We start from the raw sequence: 7,794 nt of genomic DNA, 5'->3' as shown, positions 1-7,794 counted from the left end.
AGTTAAAAGGCCTCACATCCGTGACCCGCTGCTCTCTTCTCTCTTCTTCTGCACTCTTATCTCCTTGCATCCAGATGCTTGTTCAACGGCCAAGGCAATGCAAATATCACACATTTAACTAACCAAAACTGAGGTTTAGTATCAGACCAAAGTTTAAAATGGCACTAATGGTTTCACTCATTTGGTTAACCGACTCATTTTCCATAGCTGCATTATCTGGTTTCATTCATCTACTGTGTGTGTGTGTGTGTGTGTGTGTGTGTTTGTTAGACTAGTTTGTGTAAGTGTTTAGTTAATAAAACTTCTGTGCACAAATTACACAAGTTTCTGATTCTGTGACTGCTTGTGGATAATGTCCCTTTAACAATTCCTGATCTTGTTTCATGCTCTGCTGCAAGAAAGTTATTTTCTATGGACACGGAAATATTTTCTTGATTTGAAATTACACTGAATGCTTAAACGGTTTAGTTGATTGTAATATGAATTCTGCAAATTTGCTACGGGTTCAAAAAGCGGATCTTCACAGCAATGCCATAGAAGAATGGTTTTCAGTTTTCAAAAGAAAATATCAGTCAACAGTTCTTAGAAGAACCATTTTTGTCTTGGTGTGAAGAACATTTTAATAATAAGAAGCTTTTGTGCTGTTAAAGGTTCTTTGTGGAAACATAACTGCCAAAAAAATAAAAATGTACTTTTAAGAGTGTATATATTTGAGTCTGTCCCTGTATGTCATTTTAATTTTTCACTTTATGTCCCATGTTAATTCAGCCTCTTTTCTTTTCGGCTTTGTTTTCGAGAGGTAGGCTTTTATTAAAGTGCAATGAGTTTTCAATTCTAATCTTTGCATTATTAGATAGTTTAATATAAAGTTTTATAAAATCAAACTAGTTTAGTGTAGCATTTGCATTTCTGTTCATGTTATTATTTGTTCTGGTCAAAGGCTGACTTTGTTCATCTTTTTTCTTTTTCAAGAGACTTTTTTCTAACTTTCACAGTTTAATGAGTTTGTTGTACATGCAACTAAAATGAGTTGCATGTAAAACAAATTGTAGGGGAAAAATATATATATATATATATATATTTTGCATTCGTTGATGTGACATCTGTTGAATTGACGTATATATGGGAATTAAAATCAGATTTACCTCCATTTTTGTGGGAACGTATATGTGGCCAAGTGTACATGGAACCATTTTAACAGATAAATATCAGACCAGGAAAAAAATGCATGAAGCGACCAGGTGTTAACAGGACCTTAGCTGCTAGCTGATTGCTAACCTAATTTTACATGTAAGCAGATTGAAGTCAAGTAGACAGACACAAATTTACAAGGTTTTTGATCTTATAAAAGAATCACTTTACAGACCACTTTACAATATGTTTTCTAATCAAAGAATAAACGTGGTGTATCCAAGCTAATGTTACAGTGTGCACTCAAAGACAAACAACGACTGACAATGAACCGAGGGAACTTAATGAACTAAATAACAAACATGTCATAATCAGGTGAGTTTGGACTCTCATTTTGACGGCACCCATTCACTCCAGAGGATGAGCAAGTGAAGCAATGCTTATTTCCTCAACATCTGTTTCGATCTACACCCTACATGGCTAAAGGGTGATAACAAATAAAGTCAATCTAAATTTTTGGATGAACTATTCCTTTAAGAAGTAGCTAATGAAGGTTTTGTACTTTATCAACTTTAGGTTTTTTCCTCTCTCTCTTGATACACAGCAGAACCAGCCTTGCACTGTATCTCTGAAAAGCTGTGAAGCCTCCATGACATATTGCTTTTTCCTCCCAATCAAAATATGATTCACACTTCTTCACACCTGGAACTGTCCAATTATAGCGGCGCTCCACTCAGGTGGAGGTATCTATTTCCCCCAGTCCCTCTTTGGGGTGGATTTCATTTGCCGTCTTGAATGGACACCAGTGGATTACTGCGCTCAAGAAGCTGTGAAATCCCTTCTGAGACCTTGAACAACTGGGATCACCAATGTGTGACCTTTCAACAAATGCCACCAAGGGCAAACCATCCCTCCTGAATACAGAGCAGAAGCCCCCATCATACAGTTTTAAAACACATCTGAGGGCCATTCACATCTTTTTCAATTTAAATCCTGCTATCATGATACCAGCTAAATTAAAAATGTAATATTTAGCAGTTTATCACAGTTATCTTCATTTCTTCAAGTCTGTTTTTTTATTATTATTTAATTCACGTTCCCTTACTGTTCTTCTGTGTCCTTTTATCTTGCGTTTCTCTTCCATTTGATCTCATTTATGGCTCATATCATTTCTAAACTCTATTTCGGATGAATTACACTTCCTAATGTGTTCATGTGGTAGAAGCAAATACATCTAATGCAAGGTTCAGCTGTTTTATTGCAGATGAGCTGTTGGTTTGGTGGACTGTTATAATTTGGTATTTTTAAAAGCAATTTGTGTTTGTGCTTTAAAGCAAAAAAACTTCGCAATGAGAATAGTGAGAATTTGCTAACCCAGCCGTCTTTTCCCCTGACATTTGCAGTAACTATACTTGCTTGTTATTGTTAGCATTGATTTACTGTGGTGTGAAATATACATTTTTATTATGACCTATTTCTCTTTCATTTATGTTTTTTAATGCTGTGATCACAGATCATTGAAAACTTGTGAAATCTGGTGAGTCAAAAGTCATGGAAATTAGTAGATTTTCAAATTAATGAACAACTAGCATTTACAGTTACATGAATAGTATATATATATATATATATATATATATATATATATATATATATATATATATATATATATATTGTGAATTAAAAATATCAAGTAATAAAATTTTAATTCAAGTATTCATAGCTGACATAATGGAAAAGTCTTGGGAAATTGTGGACACTTTTCATTATTATTATTATCAATAATAATGTTTTATAAGTTCTAAAAAATAATAAATTATACTTATTTTTGTGAGTTAAAAAAAAAAAAAAAAAAAAAAAAAACAACAACAAAATGTCAAGTGTAATTGTTCCATGCATTCCTAGCTGACATCAATATCATAATTAGTGCAAAAATAGTGAATTTTTTGGATTTATTGTTTTTAATTTTTTTATTATTATTATTATTTATTGTCAAAGAATCCTTAATACTGGATCCTACTGGATTTATATTTTTATTATACAATTTTTATGTATTTTAATCTGGGATTTTAACTCCTAACTGACATCCAAATGGAAATGTGTGTCAAACTATGTTGTAAAGAAATGTTAAAAATCCTAGAAATACAGCATTAATGACAATAAAGGCCATGTGGACGTCACTGAAAATAATACAAGAACACAGTACGACTTGGATCACACAATTTGTAATTTTTGTTGTTGTTGATTTTTTGTGTCACAACATACATTGAATTAAATAATACTGGATCTCACTGGAAATTTTACCCATTTTTTAGATTTGAAGGTCTGGAAAAGTCATGTAAATGAGGAATATCTCAAAAAGTCATGGAAAAGTTGTATTTTAGAGCTGTATAGCAAAAAAAAAAAAATTCAAGTGTAATTGATGTAATCAATATAAAAAATATTTTTCATAATCTTAGAGTAACTGTATAAATGACTAGAAAGGGCGTGCAAAAGTCATGGAAAGTTATACGAGGAATGCTTTATAGCGCTTCACAAAAAACACTGAATTAATACTGGGTCGTACTGAAATTGTTGCTTTTTATTTAATTTTTAAACTGTGATTCGAAGGTAATGACTAATATCTTAACAATTAATGGATGGATCCAATCGGTCATTCTACACCCAGGACTCCACTTGTCATCTTTCAAAGATTTTGCATCTTTCACCCCATCAGTTGCAACCATGCCTTCTGTCTAGTCTAAAAGTCCAAAGCCCACCTGAAAGTGCAAAATGCAGCCTTCGAGACAAGCCCTTATGTGACAAAGTGCAGTAACCTTCTCTAATGAAATGCCACAGCTTATTGCCATGACGAGTCTGTTGTAGTACCTTCTTCAGGGGGAGACGTTAGTTGGCTTTGACAGGAGGGAGGAATCGCGGGCAGTTCAGTGAAGTGATACTCGAGAGATTATTGGAACGGCACCCTCTCCTCCTGTGAACTCCAATGAGGCGTCATTCCATTACTGTGCCAAATCATTTAAGAGTGAAAGACAGAGCGTCCGCAAATGACACCAGGCCGATAAATAAAGACGCGCACCTTTCCATCGGCGGGAACGCTTTTAATAAGGCAGTGAATGTAATCAGTGGCTTCACTAGTGCCTGCCTCCATAAAGCCAGGCGTGATTGTCCGCCAGGGACGGTGATTTATGAGAGCAGCCGCAGCAGTGGCTTCTTGCTTGATTGCATGGCTACCCGCAAATGCATGCAGCAAACAGATATTAAATCAGCGGGGCATATTCTGATGACACCGCACTGAAGGGAGCGTGGGCGGGGGGCGTCTGCTCCTGGATGTGGTGGGGAATGAGTTCGCCGACGGTTCGTGTATGGCGGTCATTACTTGTCATGAGACTGTAAATACTAAGGAGGATTTCGCCATTACTGTGACGTGTGGCTTACACACAGTCCCTTGATAACTGCTGGATCGGAAAAGGGCAAATGAAAAAAGAAGGCCTCTGTAGCGCAGAAGAGTGAGTGTGCTTTTGCACTATAAAAGCCTGTGTTTTTTTGTTTTGTTTGTTTTTTCGTAATAAGATAATTAATAATTAAATGATCTTTTTTGTCTTATGTTGTCCCACAGGTCTAGTAACATTCTAGAAAACTTTCGTTTTTGACTCGATTTTGTCGTCATTAATACTTCTCATTATGGAAAAGCATGGGTGAATGGGTGCCGTCAGAATGAGAGTCCACTCGTTGCTGTAAGAGTGAATGGGTGCCGTCAGAGTGAGGGCTGTGTGTTTATAATCAACAAATTTGTAATTCGTTTTAACTTCAAACTACTGTTTTCATCTGAAATACAAGTACTTTATCCATAACAATTGCTTTCTCCAGTGAAAAGTAATCTCGTCTGAATCAGGAGAGAAATATGCAAAAAAAAAAAAAAAACCTGGTTTGAAATTAGAGTGAATTACAACAGAGATCCAAATAAGGACAGGTTCTGAAAATTTAGGATAACAAACTAAACTTATGAGGCTTATTACAAAAAAAGGGAAAGACACTGCATATCTTCTTTTCACAATGTTAATGAGTATGGAGTTCAGGCCATTAAACTTTAAAATATGTAAGCAATAAATTATTCAAAGTTTCTTTTTGTTTCAAATCTGCTAAAAGAGAGAAAGCTGCAACCTCAGGCTACAGGACAATTTTAGGGCCATTTCTGTGCTTTAAAATTTAACATTCTCATTGTTTGGGTTTTCGAAACGTATTGTTGACAGAATAACTATGAGATGGATAACTGATGTTCTTTTACAAAGTGACAAGAACAGCCTTAATTCTCTTCGGTTAATTCATAAGGATTAGTGGGTTGCCTTATGTGTTTTTTTTTTCTTTTTTTTTCTTGCAAATGGCAATATGGCAGCTTTTGTGAAAATCAGAGATAGGGAGCACCATTAAATCACCCAAAAAATGGAAAACTGAGATCACAAGAAGAAAAAAATAATCCTTTGTTGGTTCTTTGTAATGTATTTTACAGAATGGCATAGTGCCACCCAATGGATATTTAGTATAAAGGATAAAATAACAAACTTAGAAGGACAAAGACAAAAAAAAAAGGACAAAATAAAACAATTCTATACCCCTTAATTTTAATGTTCATTTGAATGTGGGTGGCTGTACAAAACAGCTCGTTATGCTGGTTGATACTGCAAACTGTTAATTCTTATCATATTAATGTACTGTCATAACTGCAAACACTGGTTTGTAGCTCAAATAACTACCATTTACTGCACTTTGTTTTTCTTCTAGTTGTTTCCGTCCAGTGACTAATGAATCTAGAGTCTCATTAAAACATGCTCTCATTTTCAGAAGTGAAACAGATAGCACAATCTTAAATATTAAAAATAAGATAGCTATAGAAATGTGAGGAAATGTACTTTTACTGTTAAGGGTTTATTTTAAATGGATGTTAAGGTTTGGGTGTGCCACTGGCCATAGAGTTAGTACTGTAAAGTGTGACCAATCACGTGACATCTGTTCCTTTTCTCATCGCTGGTGAACCAATCAATGCCGTGTATGATTTATGGCGGAATACTTTTGAGAATTTGCAATGATACAAAGTCATTCTAGAATTTTGATGCTGTTTTAGGTTCATTAAATGTTTAAATCCCCCCTGTGAGATCCTTACCTGATTCAGCCGGGAACGGCACAATAACAGTCCGAAGGTGACCTTCTCTTGTACCTGCACTAACTGCATTTGCTTTCCTTGGATCTTCAACGTGTCTTTTTTACAAACCAGTGATTATGACAAGGTCATCTTCTGTGTAAATCTAAGTCTGTTGTTGTGTAAATAGTAGTTTTGAGTTATGAGTTGAGTTGACATATTTATGTCGTTTATCTAGAATGGGCAATTTCACCTCGTCAGCTCCTGGGTTGTCAGGCTCATGTCAATTTGTCCAGGTGCTTATACTGGTTTGGTTTGGTTCATAGTGAGTCGAAGATAAAAGTCTGTCCTTTTTTTTTTTTTTACTCAGCCCAGATCAGTATTATATTCGTGAATTAATCATTTAAAACAGTTATTTTTATTTTGAAATAATGGCTACATCGTCTGACACACACACACACACACACAAACTCATTAAGTTAGTTACTACCAACTTAAAGGGATAGTCCACCCAAAAGATTTTGTTTTTCCTGAAGTATTTTGAAGAATGTTGGTAATCAAACAGCGGGTCCTATTGATTTTAATTGCATGGACATGGACAGATAGCAAAATTATGTAATTAATAACTTACCTTCATGTTGGATTAAACTGGAACTTTTTAATACAGAATGTTGTCTCCAGTAACTGTGTTGTGATATTCTCCAAAACCACATGCCCATTCTGTAAGAGGGAGCTGCATATAAAGTTGTTGAACTAGATGAGCACAATGATGGTAGACGTCTCAAGGAGACCTTAGCACAAATGACAGGTGCCAGAACAGTGAGTCTTGCTGTTTATTTATTTGTAAAAAAAAAAACGGTTCCAGTCCTGGATGCTGATTGGAATTATTCATGCAATGAGATATATTGTTCTAGTCTAGATAGTGTTGTTGAACTTAATCCTTTCAGCTCTTTCAGGTGCTAAGAGTTTTTATTAGCAGGCAGTGCATTGGAGGAGGCAGAGATACAAAACAGCTGCACCAGCAGGGGAAACTTCTGTCTCTTATTGAACAGTGTAGGCCGTGCTGTTTGAGTACCAGCCCCGAGGGCTCAGGCAGTGCTCAATAATAATATGTGTTTATACACATTGGTCACCCTTGAACAGCCCAAACAGAGGTTAAGTAGTTGTATTTTAATATGTATTTGATTGATCGACTTTGTTGTAAGTATTGTTATTTTGGTGTTATCATGCACTGTATGTTTTCTTGAAAAAAAAAACAAAAAAAAAAAAACAATACCAAATGGTATTACACTAAGCATTTTAGATTACATTTTTTTTACCTGAGTACAATACCTCAGCCTTTCTTAATGTACATACATATTCCAAATAAAATATTTTACAAAAATGTTTGTGCACATTTTTTTTTGTGATGTAAGCACAGAACTGGATTGATATAAAACCTTATTTTTCATCATTGTAAACAAATTATTGATGGTAATAAATATCTTTCTGGCTTTAATAAGTAATGTATGGAAGCCCGTTAATATTTCAGA

The 7,794-nt window shown here is 34.9% G+C and overlaps 1 pseudogene; it reads left to right on the top strand.

Annotated features, from left to right (window-relative positions):
* Positions 1 to 6,387: 6,387 nt before the first annotated feature.
* On the top strand, positions 6,388 to 7,368 carry LOC113064614 (glutaredoxin-like; annotated as a pseudogene).
* Positions 7,369 to 7,794: the final 426 nt, after the last annotated feature.

The sequence above is a fragment of the Carassius auratus genome, chromosome 47 (genome assembly GCF_003368295.1).
Source record: "Carassius auratus strain Wakin chromosome 47, ASM336829v1, whole genome shotgun sequence".
In the NCBI taxonomy this organism is placed as follows: domain Eukaryota; kingdom Metazoa; phylum Chordata; class Actinopteri; order Cypriniformes; family Cyprinidae; genus Carassius; species Carassius auratus.
The sequence above is the reverse complement of the archived record's forward strand: the minus strand, read 5'-3'. Positions and strand labels throughout refer to the sequence as shown.